Source organism: Lactuca virosa, chromosome 3, assembly GCF_052849685.1.
Source record: "Lactuca virosa cultivar CGN04683 chromosome 3, Lactuca_virosa_CGN04683_v6, whole genome shotgun sequence".
Classification (NCBI taxonomy): Eukaryota; Viridiplantae; Streptophyta; class Magnoliopsida; order Asterales; family Asteraceae; genus Lactuca; species Lactuca virosa.
The window spans coordinates 439,005,765-439,016,611 of NC_136428.1; positions in this window are offsets into that span (position 1 = coordinate 439,005,765).

Here is a 10,847-nt window from a genome sequence, read left to right on the forward strand (position 1 = left end):
TTTTGTTTTATTTGATCTTCACGTTCCCAGGTGAACTCAGGCCCTCGTTTAGCGTTCCAACCCTTCACGATGGGAATACGACTTTGTTTCGTTCGTTTGATTTCTCGATCCATGATTTCGACCGGTTCCTCCACGAAGTGGAGATTTTCGTTAATTTCGATTTCGTCGAGTGGTATTACGAGTGTCTCATCAGACAAACACTTCTTTAGGTTCGACACGTGAAATGTGGGATGTACTTTGTCGAGTTCCTGAGGTAATCGAAGTTTGTATGCTACTGGCCTAATCCTAGCAAGGATTTCGAATGGCCCGATGTACCTTGGATTTAGTTTCCCACGTTTGCCGAATCGTATCATTCCTTTCCAAGTGGAAACTTTTAGTAGTACACGATCACCCACCTGGAATTCCAAGGGTTTGCGTCGTTTGTCTGCGTAACTCCTTTGCCGATCGCGAGACGCTTTCAGTCTTTCTCGAATTTGAACGATCTTTTCTGTGGTTTCCCTTATGATTTCAGCGCCAGTGAGGGTGCTATTAGAGACTTGCCCTCTAGCTAGCTGTGTATCCCCCACCTCAGCCCAACACAGGGGTGATCTGCATTTGCGACCGTAAAGAGCTTCGAATGGAGCGACTTTGATGCTAGTATGATAACTGTTATTGTAGGAGAATTCGATAAGCGGTAGATGGGTATCCCATGCTTTACCGAAGTCTATCACACAAGCTCTTAACATGTCTTCCAACGTTTGAATGGTTCGTTCGCTCTGTCCGTCGGTTTGTGGGTGGTAGGCCGTACTCATGTCAAGCCTAGTTCCCAATGATTTTTGTAGAGACTGCCAAAACCGTGAGGTAAATCTACTATCTCTATCGGAGATAATGGATATCGGCACACCATGGAGTCGTACAATCTCTTTGATATACGTTCTAGTCAGCTTCTCCATCTTGTCGGTTTCTTTTATCGGTAGGAAGTGTGCTGATTTGGTCAATCTGTCTACGATTACCCATATGGTGTCAAGCCCGCCCGATGTCTTAGGCAGCTTGGTTATGAAGTCCATGGTTATTCGTTCCCACTTCCACTCAGGTATATCCGGCTGTTGTAATAGCCCGGATGGTTTCTGGTATTCGATTTTGACCTTGGCGCAAGTCAGACACTTGCTCACATAGGTAGGAATCTCAGCTTTCATGTTCGGCCACCAGTATAATTTCTTGAGGTCCAGATACATCTTATCTGACCCGGGATGGATGGAGTATCGAGTCTTGTGTGCTTCATTCATGACGACGTCTCGGAGTCCACTGAACTTCGGTGTCCAGATTCGATTCATGAGATAACGTACTCCATCATCCTTGACTTCTAAGTTTTTATCCATTCCCCTTAATGTCTCTCCTGCCACCTTTTCTGGTTTCAAAGCTTCTAGTTGAGCTTCCTTGATTTGTATGGTCGTGTGGGAATGGATCGTCATTGTTAAGGATTTTACTCGGCGGCCCGAGTACTCCTTCCTGCTTAGAGCATCAGCCACTACATTGGCCTTGCCCGGATGATAACGAATTTCGCACTCGTAGTCATTCAGCAACTCTACCCATCTCCTCTGTCGCATGTTGAGCTCTTTCTGATTGAGGATATGCTGAAGACTTTTGTGATCAGTGAAGATAGTGCATTTCATGCCGTAGAGGTAGTGTCTCCAGATCTTCAAAGCGAATACCACTGCTCCTAATTCCAGGTAGTGTGTAGTATAATTAACCTCGTGCGTCTTAAGCTGTCTTGATGCATACACGATAACCTTCCCTCTCTGCATGAGCACACATCCGAGGCCTTGATTCGAAGCATCACAGTACACTACGAAGTCTTCGGTTCCCTCTGGGAGAGACAAGATCGGTGCACTGCATAGGGCTTGTTTTAACGTTTGGAAAGCAGTTTCCTGTTTATTTTCCCACTTGAATATCACACCTTTCTGCGTCAAGGTGGTGAGTGGTTTCGCAATCTTGGAGAAGTTTTGTATAAATCTTCGGTAGTAGCCAGCAAGCCCAAGGAATTGTTGAATTTCGGTTGGCGTCTTGGGTGCTGACCAATTCTCGATTGCCTTGATCTTGGAGGGATCCACATGTATGCCTTTCTCACTTACCACATGGCCAAGGAAATCCACTTCTCTAATCCAGAATTCACACTTAGAGAACTTAGCATAAAGCTTCTCCGCTTTTAGTGTCTCTAGCACTTGGCGTAGATGTAGGCGATGCTCTTCTTCGCTTCGCGCGTAGATCAAGATATCGTCGATGAATACAATTACAAACTTGTCTAGGTAGGGTCGACACACTCTATTCATTAGGTCCATGAATACCGCAAGTGCGTTTGTTAAACCGAAGGACATCACCACAAACTCGTAGTGCCCATAGCGAGTTCTGAATGCAGTTTTGGGAATATCTTCTTCTTGAACTCGTAGTTGATGGTAACCTGACCTTAGGTCGATCTTTGAGAAGAAATTTGCTCCTTGGAGTTGGTCGAAAAGGTCGTCGATTCGGGGTAGAGGATATCGGTTCTTGATGGTGAGTTTGTTTAGTTCCCGATAGTCGATGCACATGTGAAAGGATCCGTCCTTCTTCTTTACAAAAAGGACTGGTGCTCCCCAAGGTGAGAAGCTTGGTCTGATGAACCCTTTGCTCAAAAGCTCGTTCAACTGACTGGACAACTCTTGCATTTCTGTTGGTGCGAGGCGGTATGGAGCTCTGGCTACGGAGGTAGCTCCGGGTATTAAGTCAATTCTGAAATCGACTTGTCGTGCGAGTGGTACACCAGGAAGATCTTCTGGGAACACATCCGGGAAGTTACACACTTCGGGGATGTCTTTGATGTCTTTCACGTCTTGTTTCTTGTCTACTACGTGGGCCAAGAAGGCGTGGTACTCCTTCCGGAGATACTTTTGGGCTTTGATGCATGAGATGATTTGTAAATTCGCACTAGGTTTGTCACCATAGATGAGAAGGGTTTCGTCATTTGGTAGATTGAGGCGAACGACCCTTTCGTAACATAGAATGTCGGCACTGTGAGGAACTAACCAATCCATCCCGATGATTACGTCGAAGCTTTTTATGGTGACCGGCATCAGGTCAATTTTAAATGTATGGTTGTCTAGAGTGAGAGTACACTCTGAGTATATATCGCTAGTGCGTTCTACTTTCCCATTTGCCATTTCTACTACATAAGTATCCTTTAGTGATTGGGGATTTTGTTCAAGTAATTGTTTATATTGGTGGCTAACGAAACTCCTCTCCGCTCCACTATCGAATAGTACGCATGCATAAGAGTTATTGAGAAGAAACGTACCGGTAACCACCGTGGGATCCTCAACTGCTTCCCCATGTCCTATTGCCAGGATTCTTCCTACTCCACAAGCATTAGGGGCTTGTGCTTTGGGGCAGTTTCTTTTGAAGTGACCTGCGTCTCCACAGTTGTAGCAGGTTCGGGTTGCCCCCGTACTGGCGACTTGGTTGATTGGTCGAGCCGGCGCTTTATAGAAACGAGCAGTGTGCCCCTTCCTGTCGCAGTTGTTACAGTGCATCTCCCTACAAGCACCATTGTGGTGAAAGTTGCACTTGTTGCACTTGGGTAGGGTTCCAGCATATGGCTTCGGTGGTGCTGGAGTGGTAGCAGTAGTGGCAGCATAGACAGCAACAGTTTGTTGCTTCTTAGCGGGGTCTTGTGCTGGTTGGCTCTTCTTTTGGTTCCAAAACTTCCTTTTGTTGTTTCCCCCTTTTGATTGATCAGTGGTGGTCGCTATAGTACCTTGGCTGGCTCTATGGTCGATAAGTTGTTGTGCCAATTCTTTGGCACTTGCAAAAGTAGTGGGTTTCGAGGCTAGTACGCTATCGTGAATCCGGGATGTTAGTCCCCAGAGGTATTGTTCCACCTTCTTATCTTCTGGAGTGACCATTGTTGGGCAGAGGAGGGCCAATTCATTGAATCGGGTGGTGTAGGTTTCAAGGTCGGAGCCCGTCATCCTGATGTTCCAAAGTTCTTGTTCCAGCTTTTGAATTTCGCCTCTCGGGCAGTACTCCTTCATCATCAAGGTTTTTAGTTCTGCCCAGGTTATGGAGCTAGCCACTTCGAGAGTAAGTGAACTAATCCGGCAGTTCCACCAAGTAAGGGCCCGACCAATGAATGTGCAGGCTGCGAACTTAACTTTGTTCGCTTCGGGGCAAGAGCACACTTGAAACCATTGCATTAAAGTTCGGTCCTTTCAAACCATTGCATTAAAGCGATGACTCCCCCGCTCCCATTGAAACTGTCGGGTTTGCCATTGGTGAAGTCTTTGTAAGAAAACTCTCTTGTGCGCACCCATCTGTCGCCCTGGTTAGAGGGTGTAACACCTGGCCCAGATCCACCATTCCCATTAGAGACAATTTGGGACACGGCTGCCGCTACTGCTGCTGCTATTGCAGCTTGGAGTATTGTTGGATCAAATTGTGGAAGCGGCGGCAGAGGTGTTGGTGATGGTGGTGGAGGTGTCAGTGATGGTGATGGTGGTGGAGGTGTCGGTGATGGTGATGGTGGTGTTGGTAGTGGTAGTAGAAGTGTCGGTGATGGTGATGGTGGTGTTGGTAGTGGTAGTGGGGGTGGTGCTGTGCTGTTAGATAGTCTAGTCTCCTTCCTTGGCGGCATGGTTCTGTCATAAGTTGTAAACCAATGTTCTTTTAGTAAAAGTATATTATAGGAAAATATTTTATACATAAAGTATATTATTACGTTCTTTTCCGGTATGTTTACGATACATACGATTTTATACTTTTAATTGACCCAATACATTGGGTTATGAGGTAAAATGAAAGTATAAAATATTTTATTTGAGTTTCCTTGTTTCCAAGTATATGACCGTTTGTAAAAGTTTCACACATACTAATTTAGTCGGGTCATAATTAATATATTTATGTTTTAAAAAAGATCTTTATCGGTTACTTCATTAGTTGCAAAGTGCATACCAGTCATATGTGATTAAGATATAATAGTCCTTCGAATAGATGACCCTAACTCCAAGACCACAACCAAACAAGGACAGGAAGTGAAACAAAGATACATAAATTCTAAGTCTATAGCATCTTAGTTACATATGACCTTAGCGCATCCACTTAGCAGCTATTGATCTATAAATAAAGACCTATTTAATTCTCAGATAATTTATTATAGTAACACAAAATACTCCTATAGTATTTGTAAATGTTTAGTTTTGAGTTCCTAAAGTATCCTTTGTAGTGTGTTATTAGGTTTGTTAGATTTGTTGCCCATCCTGACCATCCCCCAGTATATGCAAGTCAATTCCCGGACAGATATAGTTGATCAGGCTATATCCTTCCCAGATTTAATCCACATATACTAAGGCATACTCAAAATGTTCAACTCTTCTACTTTTGCTTTATGTTTTCGCTAGTTATGATACCATGCGAGCATGTAATGTATGTATGTATACTTTAATCAAGAAAATCATTTATTTTCTAAGATTATATTTATTTGAAAAATGCACAAATCAGAGACTATTAGTCCCAATTGTGTTTATAGTTTGTATATCTTATGTGGTTTGATATACTTAATTCACTATAAACTGTGCTCTGATACCAATCTGTCACACCCCCAAACCAAGGATGGCGGAAATGTCCGGGGTGGAGGACTTCATGTATAGTATCATAACAACAATTGTAATAGTAATTCAAGCAAACACAACCAACATATATATAATTGAAAAAGTTACATCATTGTATGAATTACATGTTTACGAATCAATTACAATATGTTGACAAAATATGAAATAGTAGACGCCTTAGCGTCCCATCCTCAAAAGCACTTGGTTACATGTTTAATGATTTCCTGAGAATACAAGTTGTTTGAAAAAGTGTCAACACAAAGGTTGGTGAGTTCATAAGCTTTTGTTTGGTATTATTAAAAGCCTTTCGTTTGTAAAAGTAGTATTTGTTTTAGAAAATCCAATATTTTCCTTAAAATGTATATGTAGTCTTAAATTCAAAGACCGAAATGTATAAGTAACATTTCTTACTTATAATAAATAATGTAAGTTTAATCGACATAAACTCGTTTAATTTTAATGAAGTTCCCGTAAATTCCAATATTTATTAATACTTTGTGTCAGTTTATTATAACCATGCTATGACCAAGGTTGCCTAAAACGACGTTCTTCGGGCGTCGGAAATGTTATGACATTTGTCACCCCAGACCTATCGGTCTAACTGTTGCATGCAGTTTAGGTGTGGGTTTGTCAAACCCAATATAGATCTATACACAACTATCACACTCTCCCTCAAGGAGACTCTGGTTACAATACATGACTTAATGGTAATTTGAAGTAAATGTCTCACAAAGTCATTAACGGAATTACGTGTTATGAAAACTTGGTACCGTATGGCCGTACCTTGCTTAATGAAAATATCATTTGTATAAATGTACCCTTTTTAAATGTATGTGTTATGTAATGTATCATAAACTATACCTATTATAGTTTATCAACCAAGGGTAGTACGTAGTAATGTATGCAAACTATATTCAAAATAGTTTATTAAATGTTTGAATGTATCGGTTGTACTTTGATTATAATCACTTGTTATTCTTTATATTTTATATGTCCAAATCCATTTGTAAACTGATGTGTTTCTAAATATTAAGATAAAATGTCATATATTGCAATAACATATAATCACATAAAGATATACACCTTGCTCAACATGTTACAAGGTGAAATGAAATTGACAGCAACTTTTCGTTGAATACAGTTTCTGTTACTGTTCTTAGAAAATTTATAGAAAAATCATCAAAGCTCCAAATCCAAATCCACAAATTATGATAGTTTGGAATATGAGTCTAGTTTGTTCATAAATTTTATCATGATTTTTAGTGATCTCTAACAGAGGTCAAAATGTCCATAATCACAGGCTGGTCCGGGTTTGCCTCTGAAATGATAGGCAGTTTTGTAAAAATCACCATAAATTGTAGAAACATCATATGGAGATGTGCAAGTAGCCATTTTAAAGCTAAGAGTTTGAACTACTTGCACCTGGAACAGTTTTGAAAACTAAAATATTTAAGTTGACCAAAACAGTCCGTGATTAAAGTCCATCTTTTCTGATGTAATCTGTTAGAAAAAGTTTAATTGTGTTCTTGATGATTTTACTTGTATTCCCCCCTTAAAACTTAAGAAAACATGTAAATGTAGGGGTATGAACTCACCCTATGTGGTTTCAGTAGATGAAAGTGAGAGAGAGGAAGTGTTCAACCCAAGAACACTAAGAAGATGTCTTGATGATTCGAGAATCTAACATCGAATAAGATGGAATTTGTGTAAGATATCAATGATTTGAGTAGAATGGAGTGTAATAATTATATGAATGATGAAGATACTTACTAATTGAAGAAATAAATCCCTGAAGAAAGCCTTGAAGTTCTTGAAGTTGAGAGAAAAGATGAGAGAATTTTGGAGAGTGTCCTTTGGTTGCTAAGTGTAGAATGAAAGAACTTTATGGAGAATGAGGAGAGAGGATCAATCCTCCAGCTCTTAGAACGTGGGAAGAGCTGGATATTGGGTGTAAAGGTCTACTAAGGTGACAAGGAGTAGTGGGAAAGAGTGGCTGATCATAGAGTGAGGTGGTGGTGGTTTGCTTTTGCCATAAATTAAGGAAAAGCAAATATTCCCTCAATAATTAGTTCAACCACTAATTCTTTTAATATATTTTTATAAAAACCCTGGGGATTTATATATTTTGGGGCCTTAGTTTATAAAATAAAGTTTTGGGTGAAAATCCCACGTTAAAATAATGAAAAACGAAGTTAAAACGAAATCGTAGTCGAAAAACCGGTAAAAATAGGCTGTCTGCGAGACCTCTCGGATGGGGGCCGAGACTTCGGATTCGGACAAGGACTTCGGTCCTGGGGCTTCGGCCTGAAAGCTTCGGATCCTGCGAGCTTCGGATCCTGATCCCTTCGGATGAGAGGCTTCGGTCATGAAGTTTCCGTTTTGGGTCCTTAAGGCTATTTTACCCGTTTTTACCTCGTTTCAAGTGGTTTTTGACCCGGTTAAGGGTCGGGATGACCCGAATGATTCCAAAAAGTTATGGGAACTTTTAAGAGAGATTTGGGAGAGATTTGGGAGAGATTTCAAATAGAAAGAGATAGAGTGAAAACGATTTAGAGAGGTTTCGTTTGTGATTAATTTGAGTGTCCGGCTTCATAACGCAAGGTTCGTAAACCCCGTTAAACCGTGTTTTAGTGTCGTACACACTCCCGATGAGTGTGCAATAATGTTTTATCTTTTTGGTTCAATGTTTATTGCATTTGAGACTTAGGAAATTCAACACACGAACTTTCCAAATGATGTTTCTCTCATTAAAATATTGCATTGTACAGTAATTACATAGTGTAAACCCTAATATACAAGGGTTACTTGAGTCGATTGGTTTTGACTTGTTGACTTTGTTTGACTTGGACTTGACTCAATTTTTGACGGTTGTCACAGCCTCGGAGAGTCTAAAGAATGAAGTACAGACTCCAGGTGGTATCGAATGAACAATACGCCTCGGAGAGTCTAAAGTATCCCTTTATCCTAGGTTAAAATGTGGCCTAGTATATAACTAGGAAAGTATATTATGAATGGTTTTATATGTTGAAAATACCATGATAGTATCTATTACCTTAAAGCCATGAATTATAAGGTAAAAGTAAAGATACTCGTAACCATACTGATTGACGATCGAATACTTGATGACCTGCTGGCGTCGGAATGAATGTGACATTTGTCACCCCTTGGCTTGGTCGACCGGGACTGTAGCTAGCGGTCAGGATGTGGGAGTGCCTGTCCCGTATAGATCTATACACACAATGCCCGCTCTCCCTCCAGGAGACTCTGGATACCACTCGACAACGGTGAAATCCGCATCTTGAGGATGTATCTCGTGTTTTGATTTCTATAAACCTTTCTTTTATCAAAAGTATAAGTTTGTAGAATCTAGATGTATCTAAGTTCTCCTTCATGAAAGTTATGGTTGGTTTCTAAACTATGCCTATTATAGTTTACTTGAGAGGTTATCTAGATGCCTTTGCTACCCAAAGTTGATGAACTGAAGTAAGGGGTTTAATATCTAACTAGATATACATAATATATAACTAGGATTTCAACGACACTCGGAAGTCCACAACCAAACAAGGAACAGGAAGTAAAGCGGGCTATCAGTTCTATGTCCTTTAAACCATACTTATATAACTATATCTATATAGACATGAATCTATCAAGAAAATAAGTTTAAAAGACTTTGATAAACCTTAACAAATTACGGAAAAAGATTTTTATACTTTAAAAGAGATTTTAAAATCAAGATTTGAAAACCTTTAACTGGATAAAACAGTTTAACATGTAAAATCTATTTGCTAGATATTTATTAATCACATGTGATTGATATAATAACTTACTAGTTCAACTTGTATTCCCCCGCATAAAAGCATTTAAAATCATTTAAAAGGTTAATTAAGGGGTATGAACTCACCTGACGTGGGTGATTCGGATGAACGGATGGTATAGGATGCTATGTGTCAAGTGAGGACTTGAACACACACTCGGATCCTATTTAACATGCAATGCTACATTTAAGTATCTAATTAGTTATTTAATAACTAATTAAGTAAGTTTAAACACCCTAGGACATGGAAAGCACTTTGATGCAAGTGCTAGAAGTACTTAGGGTTGCATCTAAGGGTTGTAAGGCCACTTAAGGGAGTTTTCGGTCAAAGTGGTTTTCGGTCCATATGGTTTTCGGTCCAAAGAGGTTTTCGGTCCAAGTGTTATTCGGTCCATATGGTTTTTGGTTTTTCGGGTTTTCGGTCCCTGAGTTTAAGACCGAAAACTCATGATTTTTGGTGCATAAGGTGATTTTCAAGGGCTTACAACAATCAATGAAGTGTTCTAGGCTCAATACTAAGTATTAGGAAAGGCTTAAAGTCATTTTGCACCCTTAATAAGGGTTTTCGGTTGAAGGAGATGCACCATACCGAAAACCCCTTTTGTTCTTGGAAAAATGACGATTTCGAGGCCCTAAATTCAGTATCCTTACTAGATAACAAGTATAGGAGATAGATACTTACAATATGGAAGCAAAGAAGGGTGTTTTCGGCCCAAAACACTAGTGTGTGTTCTTGGTGTTCTTGATGAACACTTGAAGATCTAAGAAAAGAGGAGATTTCCATGGATGAAAACGAGTGAAAACACTAGATAAAGTGTTATATGAACGAATCTAGGGAGAAAACACTTACATTTTGGCGGATTTGACGGGAATGTGATATGACACTTGAGAGAGAATTCTTGGTGTTCTTGAGTTAGGAAGTGAAAAATGAGCCCAAAAATGACTAAGTGTCATATTTATACTCATTGGAGTTTACGGCCCAAACTCCCCTTTTTTGGCCGTAAACACCTAGTCAAAGTGTTACATGTTTATTTGTTACATAACACACCTAACGGACACTTCCATTTATTTGTTCGTTTGACGGCAAATTAAAATAAAATACTCAAACGGACTTGAAACCGGCCAAAAATGTTCCGAAATAAATTTGGCTAATTTTTGATGTGCTTGATTGCGGAGTTTATACAAATGAAAATTTCGGGTTGTCACAAAGATCTTTTCTGGTAAGTCTATAATTACTAAGTGGATACGTTAAGGTTATATATAGTTGAGATTTTATAGACTTAGAATATGTGATTTTCACTCTTCTTCCTTTTCCTTGTTTGGATGTGGGTTTGGAGTAGGATTACTTATTCGAAGATCTATATGATATGGATTATATGTAATCGGTACACACTATTTGATTATAAAAGGACCAGAAA